Source organism: Orcinus orca, chromosome 2 (genome assembly GCF_937001465.1).
Source record: "Orcinus orca chromosome 2, mOrcOrc1.1, whole genome shotgun sequence".
NCBI classification, from domain to species: Eukaryota; Metazoa; Chordata; class Mammalia; order Artiodactyla; family Delphinidae; genus Orcinus; species Orcinus orca.
Window position 1 is genome coordinate 159,092,138 of NC_064560.1, and position 20,747 is coordinate 159,112,884.

The 20,747-nt window shown below is 40.6% G+C and overlaps 1 long non-coding RNA gene across 1 annotated transcript in view; it reads left to right on the forward strand.

Moving 5' to 3' along the window:
- LOC117196401 (uncharacterized) overlaps positions 1-20,747 on the forward strand; it is a 51,399-nt gene continuing 30,652 nt past the window's right edge. Inside the window, exons 1-3 of the long non-coding RNA XR_007475747.1 lie at positions 1-5,992; positions 8,240-8,324; positions 17,323-17,829. This is a non-coding gene — a long non-coding RNA (uncharacterized LOC117196401). The remainder of the gene's footprint in view (positions 5,993-8,239; positions 8,325-17,322; positions 17,830-20,747) is intronic.

Consider the following 20,747-nt stretch of genomic DNA (forward strand, 5'->3'; position numbering starts at 1 on the left):
TCCCAGGAATAGTTCTTGGTATGCATAGAGATCACAGATAAAGAACAGGCCTGGCGCTGCACAATTGATATGATCTATATGTAAAGAGTTGAAAGTGTATGTCTTTTTCCCTGAATCATTATGACAAACAGTGGTAAGGATTTCAGTCGACACTTTGTAGCCTGCTTTTCCTGAATGAAGATATATTTTTCTTTTCTATTTTTCACGAGATGTTGCATTAGGAATAAGTATCAAGTGAGGAGGTATTTCTACCATGGGGATAGTTTAATGGGATTTCTTGGTAAGCTTGGTAAGTATTTTTATTTCCTCTTTGCATGGGTTATGAAAGTACCATAAACACTCAAGATTATTTTAAGAGGTGATTGGGTTGATTTTTCTCTCTGGATAAAATATTGGCTGTGTGTAATTCTATATAATTATAACAACCAGCCTGAATGTCTGGGTTGGGAGATAATCATTGTAAGTATAAAGGAGATGTTCAGATCATACTCTTGACGGGCTGTTTGCTAGTGTTAAGCAGAGGTATTCCTATGATTTGAGTGACCCCTGGAGTTGGAAATGGGTAACAGGCCCAGCAAGAGGTCAGGTTAGTAGATGAGGAAACATTCTTAGAAACAAGGTGAGGAAGTAATATATTTTGTTTCAGAAAAGGGAGGGGAAAATGAAGAAAAGTAGAGTCATAGAAAACACAGAGAAGGAAATCAGTAGTCCATAGTGACATATTAACAATCTTACAAGGAAGGCAGTAGGTTTGATTGGATATAATAAAGTTCTAGTTTTGTTTCATTGTCTTGGGTGGAATTTGCACTTCTGAAGTTGTCTGCTTGATCAGAAAGGTCTCCGATAACCTGTTTGTGCCTTGAAGCCATCTGCTTCTGGAGGCTTCTTTGGTTAGCCTCAACTTGCAGTCTGTCATGGGAGTGAACGTCCATTGGTCTGAGTTGGAAGTTCCTTTTCATTATGACATATTACACCCTGGGTAGACTTCTGTAGCTGTTGTCAAGAGGACCTGAAATGGCTCCTTTCAGTAATTTAAAGCATTTTTGCATCTATATCACTTAGTATTTTCTGCAAAACAAACCACCCCCAGACTAGGTAGGTTAAAACAACCATTTATTTATTCATGATTCTGTGGAGCAATTTGGCTGGGAACAGCTGGGATAGCTTTGCTCTGCTCTGCTCCTCATGGTGTTGTCTGGCCTTATGCACACATTATAGTCCGCTGATAGTTGATGGTCTCATTCACACATCTGGCGGTTGCTGGCTGTTGGCAGGGCAACGGAGGTAACTGGGCCCATCATCTAGCAGGCTAGCCTGAGCTCATTCACATGATATTGGTTGAGAGTTCCTAAGAGCAGCAAGAGAGGGCAAACTCCAATGTGCGAGCAGTTTTCAAACCTCTGCTTGGGTCATGTTGTTAATGCCTTGTTGGCCAAAGCAAGTCATTTCCAAGCCCAGACTCAAAGAATAGAGAAATAGTCTCCATCTCCTTATGGAAAGATCTGCAGTCACATACAAAGAAGCATGCATATGGGATGGGAAGAATTTGTGGCCATTTTTGCAATTAAACACACACTGATATCTTTTCTGGTGAAGCTGGTCACTGAGCTAGGAGTCATACAAAGATGTGGATGATGTGTCTTTTGGAAAGGTGGCTTGTGCATGTTGAGCATAAGACAGTACACTAGATTGACTTCTTACAGTATTCAGCTAGATCTGCATGCAACAAAATAGAGTGATTGGTGGCATTTTTCCCAATCACATAGGACATCCTGTAATGATGTCCTATGGAAAACAATCTGTATGAGCTCTGAGGAGGTGATCATGTGGCCGTTAACAATACTGACAAAACATTAGACTAAGGCAGATTAAGGATTTTTGATAGTTTAGGAGTCAGCAAATTTTCTCAGTGAAGGGCCAGATAGTAAATTTTATATCGGCTTTGAAGGCCAAATATAATCTCTGTCACATATTCCATATTCTCTTCCTCCTCCTTTTTTTTTTTTTAAACAAAATTTTAAAATACGTAAGAAACACTTTTTTAGCTTGCGGACCGTATGAAGAGTCTGTAGGCCAGATTTGTCCCATGGGCTGTAGTTTGCCAACCCCTGATTGGGACAGTTTTATCTTCAGTGTCTCATTTATTCTTTCTACCTTTCCTGCATGGGGAGTACAGTTTTTATGTTAGGAGAGAAACCCTGCAGAGTTCCTATATGATTGTTACAGTGAAATGAATTCCACAGTCACTGGGTAGGAAAGTAGGCATTCCCCATGCTAGGAACACAAAGTCTAACAACTGTAACATCTGTAGCTTCTCATCAAGGAATGGGTTTTTCCATCCTGAAAACTTACAGACTACTGATAGTAAATATAGCCTAGAGACCTGGCTAGTTGTATAAAATCGGTTACTAAATGTTCAAAGGGCCTTGAGAAGGAGTTTCTGTATTTTGTCTTGACCCTCTCGGGTTTACCTGGGTTATGTTAGCACAGGTAAGATGTAATTTTACCACTTCCTAGTCAAATTTTGAAAATTTTTCCATTATTTATCTACTGTGGAACTTGATTTGTTCCTGATGTAGAAAATCATGGGAAATTTAATTAGCATCCACTGGTTGGATCGTGGTACTCCTGAGCAGTTGTCAGGAGATTCTCAGAACCCATCTTTATGGAGAAAATGTCCCTGTAATTGCCAATATTGTTTTTCAGAAGTTTGGGTTGACTGTTATGAGCCAATTATAGCGAGTCTAAATTGAGCCAGTTTTCCTTCCAAGTTTGGTGGGGATACATGTCAATTTGGTAGAACTCATAGTTGGGGTAATAAAAGCTGCTTGTTAGAATGTGAGTTAGCAAGGGCATTCATTGGTTTCTGGAAGAAGGTGTTGTCTATGAGTATCTCCCTTAACTGACAGGTGTTTTTCAATATCGAATAGCTTTTAGTGAATCATTAATATCTTTACCATTTTCATTAAGGTATCTTAAGAAACCAAAATCCCCTTTTTTTCCCTTAGCATCCCAAAGTTATGAACAATTCCAAAGTCATATATATCTGTTTAATGTTTACCATTTCTCCATTTGCCAGAGTGCAAGTCAGAGAAATCAGTTCATTCACATGGGCAGATTGAACATTAGGCAAAATGGAGCAGCTGGTAGCTGCATGTTCAGTGGTGGCAGTGTATCCTGCTCAGGAAGTGCCTTTATCCTTTCTAAGATAAGAGCCATCTACAAACAGACTTAAATTAGAATTGACTAAAATTTGACCTGGGCATTCTTATGTATATAGTTTTTGCTTTTTCCTGAAGTATATAATTTACACAGAAAATTGCTCATCCTGAAGAGCTCAGTGAATTTTCACACGTGTATACATACCTGTGTAACTACCTCCCAGCTGGAAATAGAACATTTCCTAGCACTTCAGAAGGTTCCTTTGTGCCCCCTTCCCAGTTAAAACATACCCCTTCTTGTCCAGAGGTAACCACCTTTCTGACTTCTACCACCATCAGTTAGTTTTGCTTGTTCTTGAATTTCGTGTAAGTGGAATCATACAGTGGATAGTCATTTCCTTTTGTCTGCTTTTGTGCAGTATAATGTCTCTGCGTTCATCAATAGTTTGTTATATTTATCGTCATGTGGCATTCCATTGTATATATATTCCACAATTTATTTATTTATTCTCCTTTTGACGGACACTTGAGCTATTGCTACTCTTAATTCTGAATAAAGCTGCTATGAATATTATTGTATTCTGGTGGACAGATGCACTAATTTCTCTTGGGTATTTTTCTAGGTAATAGGGTAAGCAGATGTTTATATTTAGTAGGATTTAGGCATTCTTAATCCCCGAGATATCATTAAACAGTCATGGATTCCTCTTCATCTAGAAGGGGAAGTGAGTGGTGGAATTAAAATGTGAATGACGTTAAGCTGCGATACGTGAAGTGCACAGTGAAGAATTTCCTAAGCCGTACAGCAGCTGACAGAGAAAAGCTGAGTGTTGCCTGTAAGTATCAGGGATTGCACAGCACATGGAATGCAGAGTTAGTGCAGAAGTAAGCGCTCATCAGCCTAGAGCAGAAGCTTTGATCAATTAGATGCTGCTGCCCTCATATGTGGGCAGGGAGGGTGGGTTGTGACTCCAGATCAAAAGAGTTGTTCAGATAGGCAACAGACTTCTGGTGTGAACCTCTCTACTAAATTAACACACCTAGCGCTCGCTTCGGCAGCACATATACTAAATTAACACACCTATTAGGCAACCTTGTCTTCCCTGAACGATTAGAAGGGTTTGGCACAATTAGGGACATGCAAAGTATAGAGTTGCTGTGGGGAGCTTCTACCTTAGGAAGGGTTCTGGATTCATGTTTTAGTACTCTTGTTTGGGCAATCCTGAATATCCTCTCAGTTGTTTTTGAGTTTAGGCGCTTGAATATAATGGAATAGTTTTTATTTTGGAGGAGGACAGAGAGTGTCTGCCTATAGACAGATCATGACCAAAATTAAGTAGTTTCATATTTTATAGTTAGTTTGTAGTTACAAGTTTTCAATTATGTAGACCAGAATTACATAGAATTGTAACTTTTCTCTAGACGCTTTGTGTCCTTTTTCAGTCAATTTTATTAAGAGATATTTGAAGCCTTCCTGTGAACAACTCGGATCAGGAGAACACAGCAATAAATTATCTACCTGTTGTATTAGAGTGGATTCTCATGGGAAAATGGAATCATTAAGGTAATTTACTTGGACACTGAGAAAAATATGAGGGTGATTCCATAAGTCCTCAAGCCCCATGGTATTTGCACATGTCCTCAAGCCCCTCAAGTCCTCAAGCAAGAAAGCAACCAATTCTTCTTAACTACTGGTTGCTAAAGAATGCTGCACATATATCCACTGCCATAAAATAATTACTTGTAGAGGGAATGGAGAACAAGGTAGTATTTGGGTAGGAATATGATGAATCTAAGAATCATAATTCTTTTGATTTCTCTGAGGTCTTAAATCAGTAGCATTTCCCATTAGGTTTATTAATTAGCAATGTGAGCATTGCAAGGACTGGTGCAGCAGAATTAGCCCATGTTCTTAAAAAATGGCTTTGAATACGAGATCCTTCAGGTTTGAGTAAGTCTTGGGTAATTTAGGCAGGTGTTTATAAGGATAGATCTGAATCTTAATAGGGTCAGTATTAATAAGCATAGCCCTTAGCCTTTGGATATGGTTCTTATTCCTAAGCTATGGCCCTTCTAGGATTTCAGTGGAATGTTCAAATTGTTTACCGGGCTCCTCTCAATTGGAGGGACTCTGTCTTTCCAGTATTAGGCAACTGTTGACATCTCTACTCAGCTCTTTCATACTTCCAGCTGTTGCTCTCCACTGGATCCTTGGATTTTCACCCAGCACATGTCAGGAGTCAGCTAAGGATTTGAGAGTTTGTATGAAAATATTGCAACCCCCATCTGTGGCTCTCTTCTTTATGGACTTTCCCTGACCAATATTCAGCCTTTCTGAGAGCCCTGAACACTGGTCCTGACTTCCAAGCCCAGCAAAACTGCCCCTTTGCTTGAGTGTATCCTCCACACGTTGGGAAGTACCCCGGATAAATGTGGATCTCAACAAGTGTGTTTTCCTTCTTTCAAGGTATGAATGTTCTCTTGTTCCTGCCTGTTTTTGGTTCCTCTTCAGTGCCTTCAAATGACTGGTTTTTATATTTTGTCCAGAGTTTGTAATTGTTACTGGCAGGAGGCTTAGTCTGTTATAAATACTTTACCATTACTAGAAACCAGAATAGGAGCAGCAGTAAAATGGTGAGTGAGAGGTAGCCAGACCTTCATTTTTTAACCTTCTCCTTCCTTCTGTCTCCCCTCTCTGCCATCAATCTTTCCACCACTGACCCTCACCTAGAAAGGCCCTGGATCTCAGTAAGAAGAAAGGAACAGAATAGGCTATTGGCATGAAGGGGTGGCTCAAGAATTTGGGGAAGAAAGATGATCTCCCTCTGCAAGTAAGTCTCCTCTCATCAATGATATCCTGAAAACACTAGAGTGGTTCCAAATCTGGCTCTGCACAGTTTAAAAACCAAGATGCACAGGCCCCACTCCACACCCACCAAATCAACAGTGGGTGGAAGGGCCAGGTGATTCTGATGGTTAGTCAGTATTGGGAACCATTACCAGAAGAGGCAGGACTCAGATGTCTCTTGAATGAACGAGTGAATGAATGCATATGCACAACGGGCGATGGTGAGGTCATTCCCACAAGTTAAAACTGCCTGCTCTTCCAAGCCCTGGTCTCCAGTATACTGAGTTGTTGAGGGCTTGTCCGAGTGCTGTGGAAAGTAGCAGCCAGAGTGTGTTTTGACAGTGATATATGATGCCTTGCTTCACGGGAAATAGTTCAGGAACAGCCAGGAAGTCTGAAGTCCACTGAGAATGTGTTAAATGTGAGGTGTCCTGTTAGGTTTCTCAGTCTCTCAACAGTCTTGAAATTGGTTTGTCCTTGTTCCAGTTTATATGCTCCTGAAAAAGGCCTTTTATTGTCCTGCGTCTGTCACTTAAAGATATCCTTAACTCAGGAAACAAACCTCACTTATCTTTAGAAGTGTTTTACTTGGATCAAAAAGCAGCTGAATACAAATGCTTTATGATGCCTGAAAAACAACACCCAGAGGCACAGCTCTAAAGCGACTTTGAAATCCTCCCCTTTTAATACGAATCTTTCTCCTTCGGGAGGATAATTTTTTGAGAGGTAATAATCTGGTTCTTGGTATCAACCCAAGACCCTCTTGCTATTAATTGTTGTAAACAAAGCTCTTGCTTGTAAGATGAACATACATCAAGTTTCAGGGACTTTAAGCTTCCCAATAAGAAAAGGGACGATTTGCAATGAATTAATAGCCTCATTCTGTGACCACATTGGAGGACTTTGGTTTAGGGCAGGCAGACCATCCACCAAAGGGCTTACTTGGGGTAAAAAGATGTGGTTCCCATCCTCCAAGTGCTAAAGATGGTATAAGTTGTCCCCTAATAGATTTCTAGAAGGTACATTGTTATATCTTCACTTTTACTGCAAGTTTATTGCAGTAACACTAATCAATGTGTGTGTGTATTTGTGTTGTGATTTTTCTCTTCTGAAACACAATCAATAAACCAGTTTTGTTTTTAGTTGGTTCTCTTTTTTCTTGCTGCACATTCACATCTGGATTTTCTCTTTTGGAGTGTAACTTCCTGTGAAGCAGCAATGATGATTTTAAAGAAAAAATGAATATAACACCTAGCATAAAGTCGTAGTCCTTTAATATACAAAAGTTTTTTGATACTTATTAATGATAATCATATGCACCATTTGGGCGCCTTGTGAAATCATGGACTATGAAAGCAGAGCTCGAATTGTACTTCTTTGCCACCTATTTTTCCAATAGAAAAGACAACTAGGTAAAAGAGAGTATCTATTTAGAAACTTTATCAACATATTTTCTTTTTTTTTAATTGAAGTATAATTGATTTACAGTGTTTCAGGTGTACAGCAAAGTGATTCAGTTTTATATATATATATATATATATATATATATATATATATATATATTCTTTTCCAGATTCTTTTTCATTATTGATTATTACAAGATACCAAGTATAGTTCCATGTGCTGTACAGTAGGTCCTTGTTGTTTATCTATTTTATATAACATACTTTCTTTTTCATGTTAGAGTTTTCTAAAGTTTTTGCCCAGCATTATTGTTTTATTTGATTTAATCATCCACATGGAATAGAGAATTAATTAGAAGGAAGAGAAGTGGAAAAGAATTAAAATGTGTTTTGGGCAACCAAAGAATTTAAAATGTATACTTTAAACTCAAATTGCATTGATCCTTTTCATATCTATTTGGACATAAAGTTTATGAAGGGGCCCCTAAATTCCTTGTTTTTATGGGATTCTTCCTTAATCTTCTCCCCTTTTTTCCTTTCTCCCTTAGAATGCTAAATATCCTCCTTCTATGGAGACTAAATTAGGTGCATCTTGAATTCATTTCTTAGAACATAAGAAGTCTTTCTCTTCCCCATAAGCTGTCAGTACCATTTATATTTTAAATGAAAGGCAACCCTTTTCCTGAAGGAGGAACTCCAACTTTCTTTAGGGATTATCTAAACAATGTCACGTGTCCTCTTTTCTCTGCTCCATCTTCACATGAGAAAGCATAAATCATGTAACCCAACAAATAAACACAACTGACATGTTATTTCTTTTTCTATAGAGACATCAGCTCTTTAATCTCCTATTTCTTGTGAGCAGGCCTACTTTGGAGGACTGAAATCCTAATGTATACACAATGGTATTCTGTAAGTAAGAAGGGAAACTCTAATGGAACAGTGTGTTAGAGAAATTTAATGTAACATGACTACATGAATACCTCTTGCTGTTTTGCTTCTCTCATCCAGTTTGGCTATAAAAACCAGAAAGCATTCCTGCAGAAAGGAAAAGAACAGCTAGCTAAGAAAGTCTAACCGTGAAGGGCTGGCAATGCTCAGTGCCAAGAACCCGAGACTTTCTTTCAAGCATGATGTTTCATTGTTAAGGTTTTATAAGAAGTTAGCTTTAGCCTATTAAGAAAAGGGTGATTTAGAAATTGGGGGAAAAGGAACAATTTTCCCCCATTCATTCTTCTCTAGTATAAACAAGGTATGAGGCTAATGCTTTCTTGGCATAACATGAAGCTCTGAACTAACAAAAGAGTGCAATTAAAGCTCACCTGGCCTCAGAGGTCTTCTTTCCATAAAAGTTAAACTCTAATGATTGGCACTCAGTGGCCAAGATTGGCTCAGGATATTGGCAGCATATTTAATTGATACAGAGCAGTTCTACCAAAATAAAAGTCATTAAACCAACTGGAGGAAGCTTAAGAGAGGAGCAGCAGGGAGATCCTCTTTACATATTTTTTTTAAGGGTGAGCCCTGTGGATGGGGTCTGCTGGTGCGAATGTTTGGTTTGTGAGCCTCTCAAGGCAATCCAGGGGTATCTTTAGGAGGCTGCTTCAGAAAGACCAACAACGTGAATCTTGTTCCCAAAGAAAATTTATTTTATTGAAGTATAGTTGATTTACAATGTTGTGTTAGTTTCTGGTGTACGGCAAAGTGATTCAGTTATACATATATATTCTTCTATACATTCTTTTCCATTATGGTTTATTACAGGATATTAAATATTGTTCCCTGTGCTATACAGTAGGACCTTGTTGTTTATCCATCCTACATATAATAGTTTGCATCTGCTAATCCCAAACTCCCAATCCCCCCTCCCCCTTGGCAACCATAAGTCTGTTCCCCTATGTCTATGAGTCTGTTTCCTATGTCTATGAGTCTGTTTCTGTTTCATAGATAAGTTCATTTATGTCATATTTTAGATTCCACATATAAGAGATATCATATGGTATTTGTCTTTCTATTTCTGACTTACTTCACTTAGTATGATAATCTCTAGGTCCATCCATGTTGCTGCAAATGGGCATTATTTCATTCTTTTTTATGGCTGAGTAGTATTCCATTGTATATATCTACCACATCTTCTTTATCCATTCATCTGTCAATGGACATTTAGGTTGGTTCCATGTCTTGGCTATTGTAAATAGTGCTACTATGAACATGAGGGTGCATGTATCTTTTTGAATTATAGTTTTGTCTGGATATAAGCCCAGGAGTGGGATTGCTGGGTCATATGGCAACTCTATTTATAATTTTTGAGGAACCTCCGTACTGTTTTCCACAGTGGCTGCACCACTTCACATTGCCACCAACAGTGTAGGAGGGTTCCCTTTTCTCCACACCCTCTCCAACATCTATTGTTTGTAGACTTTTTAATGATGGTCGTTCTGACCCATGTGAGGTAATACCTCATTGTAGTTTTGATTTGCATTTCTCTAATAATTAGTGATGTTGAGCATCTTTTCATGTGCCTCTTGTCCATCTGTGTGTCTTCTTTGGAGAAATGTCTGTTTAGGTCTTCTGCCCATTTTTTGATTGGGTTGCTTGTTTTTTTGTTATTGAGTTGTATGAGCTTTTTGTATATTTTGGAAATTAAGCCCTTGTTGGTTGCATCATTTGTAAATATTTTCTCCCAATCTGTAAGTTGTCTTTTCATTTTGTTTATGGTTTCCTTTGCTGTGCAAAAGCTTATAAGTTTAATTAGGTACCATTTGTTTATTTTGCTTTTATTTCTATTGCCTTGGGAGACTGACCTAAGAAAACATTGGTATGATTTATGTCAGAGAATGTTTTGCCTTTGTTCTCTTCTAGGAGTTTTATGGTGTCATGTCTTATATTTGTCTTTAAGCCACTTTGAGTTTATTTTTGTGTTTGGTGTATTTTAACTTCAGTGGTTTACATGTGGCTGTCTAACTTTCCCAACACCACTTGCTGAAGAGATTATCTTTTCTCCATTGTATATTCTTGCTTCCTTTGTCGAAGATTAATTGACCATAGGTGTGTGGGTTTATTTCTGGCCTCTGTATTCTGTTCCATTGAGTCATATGTCTGATTTTGTGCCAATACCACACTGTTTTGGTTACTGTAGCTTTGTAGTATTGTCTGAAGTCTGGGAGGGTTATGCCTTTTATCTTGTTTGCTTTGGTCCAGGTGATTCCCAACTTTCAACCAATAGGGAGCAGGCAGTGGAGCAAGGCATTCTGGGACTCAGGTTTGGTGTGGTAGCTGCACTGATAGCATCTAGGAGAGCCAAGTTGCTTTGTGTGGAATAAATGAATCCCCTGTAACAAGCAGATAAAATGAACTCTTTTTCCCAATCCAAGGCTAGATAATGGGTGGTAAGTATGCCTCCATTCTACAGTGAGGTACTAGACCCTCATGGAGGACCGGCAAAGGGAGTGGTGATAACCTGACCCCAACACTCACCTCAAAGATAGAAAAGGCTGATGCTAGATATTAGAGAGAACTTAGGCAGTTGGGTGTGTTTTCCCCCCAAGCAATATATCACCTGAGCCACAGTAGCCTGTAATGTATGGCTTTAATATATTACCAAGGGAAAATGTTCCAGGGTGGGTGGTGGTGAGTTTGATGGGGCCCAGAACAGGAAGCTTCAAGGAGACCACTTGGAAACCTTGTTGTGTCCTGGGAGTTTGAGGAACCCCCTGGACTATTGTCTCAGGAATGTAAAAGTGAGATGTTGTGGCTATTACCCTGATGCAGCAAGGAGAGAGAGCGAGAACAACTGTGATGTATCAGGAACTAGCTACACTTCCCACCAAGGGGGAGGGGGAAAGTCCAGGGATATGTGAGTGGTTTTTTCTTGGACCAGAAGTAGGCAATGTGGGAGAGAGCCCTGCTGGAGGCATTTTGCATCTTCCCAGAAGGATGAACTAGAGGGGTGATGTGACCCCATCCAGGGTTGGACAATGGAATTCCCTGGGGCTGAGAGGAAGAAAGAAAAACAACCAGCCAGAGGGAAATGCATTACACACGTGAAGAGAATTATAGTCTAATGTTCCCACTGTGATCTCTGAAGAACTCAGAAATGCACCACAAGAAAGGTGGTCAGCTTGAAACATTCACCCAATTTAGGGAGCATCAGCTTAAGATAGGTATACAGCAAGAGGAGATCCACCCCAGGTGATATTGGTGTCAGTCAAGTAAGATCTTTTATGCTGCTGTCCCCTCCCCCTCCCCCATTCTACAACCTTTCAGGAGGCTGGGCATCCTAGTGAGTTGGGGAGAGCAGAAGTGGGAGAAACAGAAAAAGAAATAGAGGGCTTCCCTGGTGGCACAGTGGTTGAGAGTCCGCCTGCCAATGCAGGGGACGTGGGTTCGTGCCCTGGTCTGGGAGGATCCCACATGCCGCGGAGCGGCTGGGCCCGTGAGCCATGGCCGCTGAGCCTGCGTGTCTGGAGCCTGTGCTCCACAAGAGGAGAGGTCACAGCAGTGAGAGGCCCACGTAACACACACACACACAAAAAAAAGAAATAGAGAGGAATCTTCCCTACTGCAGGTCTTCCTGCTGCAGAGCCCTGGTCTTTGAGAGGGGAGAAGGTTTGACTTTAAATGCAGTTCAGAATTCTCACAGTAACACTGGGCATTTCGATTTTTGTGATTTTTTTTTTGTCATTGTCAGTGATCAGAGGATTTTTTGTTAACTAGGAATGAGTGGATAGCTGTGAGTCCTTGTATTACTTGTGATTTTACTTATTATCTAAGAATTAATAGTAATATAATAATTAATCATGCTATTATGCTATTATCATGTAAGAGTGAGTGGATAAGCTGTGGGCCCACATGAGGTGTCATCTGGGGGTCAAGGAACAATGAGCCTCAGACAGTGAACTTGAATGGGACTTGAACAGGAAAAGAGGTATGTTCTGGTTGACCAGCGCACGAGTCAGTTCTGCTCAATCAACATGCCAGGCAGAATTAGGAAATTACTTTATAAAAGAAGATGTTTCCCATCCCTCTTCCTCCCCCTGACATAGATATTTTATGCTCCTGAAGTGCATTTTGGGTAAATAAACAATCAAATAAATGGTTTCTGGAGCAGCTAAAAACGTCATTAGAGAATTTAGTGTTTCATGAAAATGAAGGGGAATACACAGCCTCTTCAAGGTTCACAGACTATGTTAAATGTTACTTTGTCCAGGATACAGGTATGTTTCATAGCGATCATCCTCCCAGTGGGTAAGAATCTGGAAATAAAAATTAATAGGACCATTTTTATGCAGTAGGAGAGACATTATGTGTAGAGCTATTGGTGGCAGGCACATGGCCACTTTAATAACGTCTCACTTTAAACATCCACCAACACTTGATGAGATCACTTGTAGGTTTTTTTTAATGGTGTGTTAAGTTCTAAAATATCCAGTTGGTAATCTGTTTCTGAAGTAGGGCTCTTCAGAGCACGACAAGGTAATCAGTTCAGAATAGCAAAACTCTGCTGGCTAGTGCAGCTCTCTGAGGTCAGGTGGAACATCGGCTCTTGAAGAATGTAAACTGGTGAAATAAATTGTAGATGAAGATAAACTTGTTCATGCAGGAGGAGGAAGGAGACTAACAAAGCTGCTAAACTCTCGAAAAGCATCATTTCTCAATGCATCTATGGAGTCTTTGGAAGGAAATGGTGATTAGCACAAAGGCTGCAGGGTGTCTGATAATTAACGTTTTATTTAGGTTCTTATTTGATTAATGTCTGCTCATCCACTTAGCTTCCTGAGAGCAAGAACTCCTTGTCTCTCAGATTTAAAATGCTGCCCAGGCCTACAATCATTTGGCCTCTTTTCTTTTTCTTTCATTGTCAAGGGTATTTCCCTGGGAAGGACATCATCTACTGTCTCTCTCATCAACAACTCCCTCTACTAGGCCACACACGCTGCCCACCTTCGCGTGTCTCTCTCAGGGCTTGCGGGTGGGGGTAGTGGAGGGGTGTGCAGGCGAGGGGCTCCTGCACACACAGGCCTGCGGCAGCTTGGATACACTCGGGAGACACTGGCCCTTTGCGGCAAATCCAGAAGTGGTAACTGACCTCTAGTGAATATCCCTTTTATTTTGGTTGGTCAGTTTTTCTGGTAGAACATACTTCAAATTGCAGAGAAATGTAAGCCTTCTTACACTGTATCAGGGCGGCTTGGTACAGTGAGAAAATAAAATGCAGAAAAGCGCCAGGGTTTACTCTTTATCCTGGGGCCCCTTCTTCTTCATGTCAGCACTGATAACTCTTGTCAGGCTACTCTCCATTTCAAGAATAGTAAACAGACTGTGGGGTGTGTGTGTGTGTGTGTGTGTGTGTGTGTGTGTGTGTGTGTGTGTGTGTGTGTGTGTGTGTGTGTGTGTGTGTTAAGCAGGGTATAGACCATAAGGAGATAGTAGGAGATATTGTTCACAGAGGAGAAACAGAGCATGTACCCTTAACCCTGTTCTTCATCCGATGTCCGTGGGTCCCCATTCTATAACTTCCTTCATCAGAGTTTGCTTTTTAGGATCTTTGTATTTATAAACTATCCCTCCAACAAGCGATGTTAAACTGTTTTTAAAAAGTGAATGACTTCTGGTTTTATATTTTGGTTGTTGTGTTTGGCAACTAAACGGGAAATTCAGGGCAGGCCTCTCTCCTCAGAATGTATAACTAGGGGACTGGGCTTTCTTCCTTCAGGGAGACTCATGGTAGAGAGACGTTTTAACAATTGTTCATCTTGAAATGCACCTTAAAAATTTCAAGTAACTTGTACACACACACACACACACACACACACACACACACACACACAAACACATTAATTTTACCAATGGGAAGGCAGATTTAAAGCAAAACTAGTGAGATATTCTCATTCCTTCCAGAATGTGGTCCAAGATGAATACATTAAGTTTAGAGCTTGGGATTTACCTAATGGTTTTCAGAAGCCAACTCCATAGCTTTGATTAATGCTGCCTCATAATACCAATAATGTTGTACCCCAGTAAATCATTGGAACATTTTCCCTTGGTAATATATTAAAGCCATACATTACAGGCTACTGTGGCTCAGGTGATATATTGCTTGGGGGGAAAACACACCCAACTGCCTAAAGGCTGTGTTGTACACACTTGGGTGGAATTAAGCCCGGCTACCTTTTCATGGAATCTGTTTGCAGCATTGAGTGTGTTCAGAGAACTTTTGTTTCCTGCCCCCCCGCCCCTGTGCCCGACATTGAAGACATGCTCCTCAAATTTGCATTGGTTTTTTGTTTCAAAGGACCAAAACTCTGCTCAAGTGCAGATGCATGTGAAAAATGTTGAACCAGTTAAAAGTATGGATTTTATAGTCCTCAAAATTGGTGGGTTTGAATTACAGCTGTTTCATTCAATGGGCTACATGGTCTTGAGTGAGTAAGTCATTTAGACTTTCTATGAAATGGGGAGTGTGTGTGTACGTGTGTGTGTGTGTGTGTGTGTGTGTTTGTGTGTGCTGTCTACCTTGCAATGTCACCAAGAGGATGAGCTGAGATCCTGAGTGTAAGTGGACAGTCCAGTGCTGGGCACCTAGTCATTGAGCGGTAGCTAGTTTTGAATGTTCTAGCAGGGACCTCCTGACCAGCATTTCTATACCCTACTTGGAGCCTTCCCACAACAACTGCTTTATATTGAGCTGCTTTGAGTGACTAGGTTTATACAGGAGTTAAGGTTAATGACCCAGGTAATGGCCTTCCATTTGGAAATGGTATGGCAGAGTTGCAGGGCCGTGCGAAGTACCCTGTCCAGCAGGCTCCATCCTCCCTAGACTACCCTCCTTGCCAGGCAGTAATGACCAGCTTAGCTCTGCGATCTGCGCACAGCGCGGACAGGATCTCAGGGAGAGAGGAAGTAGTGGCCATCCTAGTTCTTGTCCTGTGTTTTGGCTTTTGGTGCTAGAGGTAAAAGAAAAAAATGAAACTGAAGAGACAGCTTTTATCACCAAGTTCAGGTAAAATAATTTGGTTTCAAGCATCTCAGATAATCTCTGCTAAACTTTGCCCGCAGCTGAGGCTGCACTGGTCTGATCTCACAATCAGCAAAACCCACAGTTACCTTTTAAAAAATGCCCCACTTGGGTTGTTATAGAAATCTACCTATGCCTCATGTGAACAACTTGTGGGGGGAAATCATATTTATTGTACATGAAACATATCGATAATAACACAAATAAGGAATTCTATAATTTCACCTGCCTGACACAGCTACCACTTTCATTTTCCTAGAATCCTCTCTAAGCTTTACCCTATGCATACATAATTTTATATAATTACATTATTGCATAATTAAAATCATTAATTTAGATTAATTTTATTAGATAAGTAATATATAAATATATATGTGCTATAAAAATGTAAAACTAGAATTCTATAGAGCTAACAGGGGAAGTCTTTATTACCTCTCTCCAACCAGTTTTTGTTTTGTTATAATTTGGGGGTTTTTTTCAAAAATGACATCATCTACAAGTGTTGTCTGTGACTTCCTTTTATTCACTTAATATATCTTAGAATTTTCCTTGTTGGTACCTAGACCAACTGTTACAGCCTTCCTTTTGTATTTAACATTTTTATAAACTTTTCTTCACGTTGCCAAATATTTTCAGAATTTTCATTATGAACAATGAGTGTGAGTGGAATTGAGACCCACATGGCTTATTTCTGGGACATGAAACAATCTAGCCACAAAAGCCTTTTCCCCAGATGAGCAGTGTTTATTCGATACTTAGTTGGTTGGTGAATCATAGAATGGCTCACTGGGAAGGCAGTGAGCCTATTCCCATTTTACAGATGAGGCAACTGAAACCCTTCCCCACGTTTTCCTGAATGGAACACAGCACATCTGAGGATGAGGACCATGTGCTAAGAAAGGGCTTGGGTCCCTTACGACTTCTTTGAGCAGTTCTGTCAGCTCTGGGTTGCCTGCCTCTGGACTTCGTATTACATGAGAGAAATAACCAGCTACTTGGTTTAGTCGCTATAGCAGGGTTTCTATCACATGCAGCCCAACACTTTCCTAACTGATACAGCTGTGTTCTCTCATTTGTTTATCCACTTACCATTTATTGATTTCTGGTCATGTGCCCACAATGTACAGATTATGCACATAAGAATAATAGTTAGCATTTATAGAACACTTAGCATGGACAATGCTTGTGTCATGACTTTCCCATGTCTTCTCATTTAGTATTCACAATAACACTCTAAAGTAGATATTATTTTGCTATTTTTACAAATGAAGAAACAAACTCAGAGAGATGAAATAACCCACTCAACAGCACTCATCTAGTAAGCTCCAAGCCTCTCATTTAACCACAAGAAACTGCACCCCATTTATCCTTTAGGGAATAGGGACCCAACAGAATTTTTTGAGAAGCCAGACCATATGATTAAATAAATCTTTACACTGTGAAGTATGTATGGTTATTCCCATTTTCAAACGAGATCCAGAGAGATCAAATGACTTCAATGCAATTAATTCAGTTTGACAAGCATCCACTGGGCACTGGGTTCTGGAGACTTTCTCAGGTGCTTGAGGCTACACAGCCAGATGAGGCAAAGCCTGGCTGAAGTGAACACTGCAAGGGAGGCAAGACTTTTCTGGAATTAAAGCAGTTGCAGAAGTTGTGCTTTCTCCGGCTGGCATCAATTACTGACTTTCTGTCAGCAGAATATTCCAGATGGGCTGGTTTCTATAAAATCCCTAGGGAGAATCCCAGGGCTTAGGTTCTGGGGGAAAGGAAGGGAGGAAATTGGCAAAAGAGACTGTTTGAAAGGGCCGTTTTTCAGTCTTCTCAAATCAGGTACAAAATAATGAACTTTCACAGAACACTTTCTGTTTGTTAATTGTTCATTTCTCCCAGGCACAGAGAGGAGAGTGAGAGAAAGGCAACCTTTGCCATGTGATTGGACTCAGATCTGTTTACCAGATCAAAGCCCGTGGGTAATGGAAACTTCAGAGGGGGAGAGGGTGGGCCCGGGGAGCAGTGCCCGCAGCAGCTACTTAGCTGAGTGCATCATTCTGTACGCTCTGGAGCCTGAACTGCATGGCTTGGAAATGCTAGCTCTCTTCAGACTTGTCACAGGAGGGTTCTGGGGCGCTGGAAGTGCTCAGGGATGCTGGATGCTAGGAATGTTTATAGAGTGAAGCTGCTGGATCACGTTCCTCTCCTATTCTGTAGACATCTCTTGTTTCTTAAGGGAAAAGCAACAAGTTCTTGGTTCCCCTAACATGTGTGTAGCTAATTTTGAAACTATTAACATTTCCTGATGATAAACTTTTTTTTTTTTTTTTTTTAATAGCCAGCAGAAATGTATTTCTTCTAGTTCTGGAGGCTGGAAGTCTAAGATCAGGGTGCCGGCATAGTCAGGTAAGGTCCCTCTCCTGGTTGCAGAGTTCTCGTATCCTCACATGGTGGAAGGGGATGATAAACTTTCTGAAGGGCTCTCTGTATATCTAATGTCTTCCAGGGAAATATGGAACCTACACTGTTATGGACTGCATAATTCGTATGTTGAATCCTAATCCCCCCAGGGATGGTATTAGGAAATAGTGGGATTTTGGGGAGGTGATCAGGGTTAGATTAGGACATGAAGTGGGGACCTTGTGATGGGATTAGAGCCCTTATAAAAAGAGGAGACAAGGAATCTCTGACTAAACCATACACTGTAATAGTTTTACTGAGAGCCATTTATAATTTAAAAAATTAACTATAAATGTAGAGCAAAAGGGAAGGAAGGATGTACCACAAACTGATATCCTGGTCATCTCCAACGAGGGAAGCGTGGTGGGAAGAGGGCCAGGAAGACTTTTACTTTAAATGTATTGTTTGGATTTTTCTTATAATGAGTCTGTACTAATGTGTTACTTCTATAATTAAAATATTTTTTTCTAAAAAGAAAAAATTCTTTACACAATACTTATTAAGAGTGGTTCTTGCATTTAGTTATTTTCAAACTACGAGGATTCTTATTAATCCTTTAAAAGAACAACTCAGCATAATGCCAGGTCTTGAAGAGTAATGTTTTTAAATGACAAGATAGTTTAGGATTAGAATTCCCTTATAAATTGGAGGTTGTTTGCACTAGGAATGGACGGATAATACTTTGCAAACAGCGGTTGAATGATTTGTGATTGCTAAGTGCCCAGAGGATGAGCAGTCCCCAGTGCATGCTTGGTACTGTTATTAATGTATCTTTCATCTTTTGTGCACTCTGCAAATGTTAACTGGTTCACTCTCAAGAGTGATATGAATAAATTCTTACTGCAGTTGTAACCTGAGGTATAGGGAGAGGTCAAGGGGATTTTTTTTACTATAATTTTTATGAGGGTTGATTTAACAGTGGATGGAATAGTCAGGGTCTGGGAGACAAGACTTCTGTTTAATCACCAGCAGAATGACCTTTATGTTTTATGTCCAGGGTCTCTGCCTCTGGGCCACATTTGGGACACAGGCGTCACTGGTGAGGCTGGGGGTCCCTGTGCCTGGGGTCCTGCCTCCTTGGGCCCACCATTGGTAAACTGTTTTAAAACACCCTTTCCCTTTCAACTTGAGGTTTTTACTTTCTGTTAACTTTCTCTGTTTCCTCTGAAAACCTGAGAAAGGTACTGTGGCAGCTGTGTTATTTCTAGGTATAGTAACTTGTGGCAAAAATGACCCTTCGTGGTGAATTGTATCTGCCCTGGGAGAACTAAGAACCTGAGGGGAAGCATAGCTTTGGGCTTACCTGAAAGCAGTGACTCTTGAAACTGGGCAAGTCCCTTGAGGGCACTGGGCAGCTATGCCTGTGGAAGATATTGGCTCCTGTACAGCACGAGGGTCTAGACGGGGGCGGGGATCCCATACCTACCTCATGTGGTCTCATTCTCTTGTACTGGAACCCTGGGAAGCCAAAGAAAATAGCCCGTGATGGCTATGTGGGTTGCTGCATGGATCACTCCTGGGGAAAAGGAACACTGCTGCTGCCCTGCTGGCAGGATTTCCTGTCTTATATATCCCGAATCCAAGTGTGGTTGACTGTGGTCTTATGCACGTGGATACTGAGTTGAGTCTAAGAAGCTGCCTGTCCGGGTAGGTTTTTCAGATCCACTCTGCAGCCATTTCCTGAGGTCTCGTGCCTCTCAGGGGGTTGTTAGGCATCCAGGCCAGGGCCACTTCAACTTCCTGTAAAATCCACTGACCTCTCCCCTTCTCAGACCATTGGGAACCTCTTATTCTGAATCTCCCCTTGAAGCCTTTTTGATATTCCCATTTTCCTTCCTACTCTTAACACTATCTCTTTGGCAAGTATAGTCCTTTAAATAAGACTGGAAGAGCCATTGCTTTCAATCATCTTTGCCTTCTGCCCTGCAAATATTGCTAAGAAAAGGAAATACAAAAGACCACCTGTTAGGAATGGTGGGCAGGTGATGGAAAATAAAACTCTAATATGTGAAAAAGTCATGCTACCACACCTGTTAATATTAATAATAAAAACTCTTTCTATTATACAGGGCTTGGTTATTTGCAAAGGGTTTCCACAGCCAGTGTCTCATTTCAGCCTGACGATATTATAAGGGAAGCAGGCAGTGGCAAGCCCTGGGAAGGAAGAGGGAAGACTTGCTTTGTAACATTTGCCTATTTCCATGGTGTAAATGCTCACACCGTGGCCAGTTCCAAACTACCAATGACTTAACAAGTCTGAATTTTGGGATATTTAACAATCAGCTTGGGAGAGTTGATGCAATCTGGCTCCAGGATACCACTGGAGTCAAGACACATATAATCACCGTAATTTAAACGTGAGCAAAGCAAAGCTCAGAATTTTTGTCCAGGGTCACAGAGATAGTAAGAAGCAAAGCTAGGAACTTGAACTCACATCTGCTATTCTGTTCCTTTTTCTTGCTGAATCAAGTCTGTCCTTCATGGTGTTGGAATAGTAAAAAACTGAGTCTATTTACCACCTGTGAGAAATACTTTAAAATCCCTTCAAATGTCTGCTTTATCATCAGTCTTACTTCCCTCCTTCACCAACCCCCTGTAAGGAAAAATTCTCTCAGTGTGCAGAATCCTACCCCTCCCCACTTATCTGGAACCACACTCCAGCAACTGATTCCTCTGTCTTACATCTTTGAATCATCTCTTTCTCCCTCTTCCCTCACCTATAACTCCTTTTGCAATTTCTCTAATCCAAGACTGATGCCCTGCCTCTGACTTGCTCACCATCTACTTCTGATGATCATGCTTCTTTTCTTTTTTAATAAATTTATTTATTTATTTTTGGCTGCGTTGGGTCTTCGTTGCTGTGT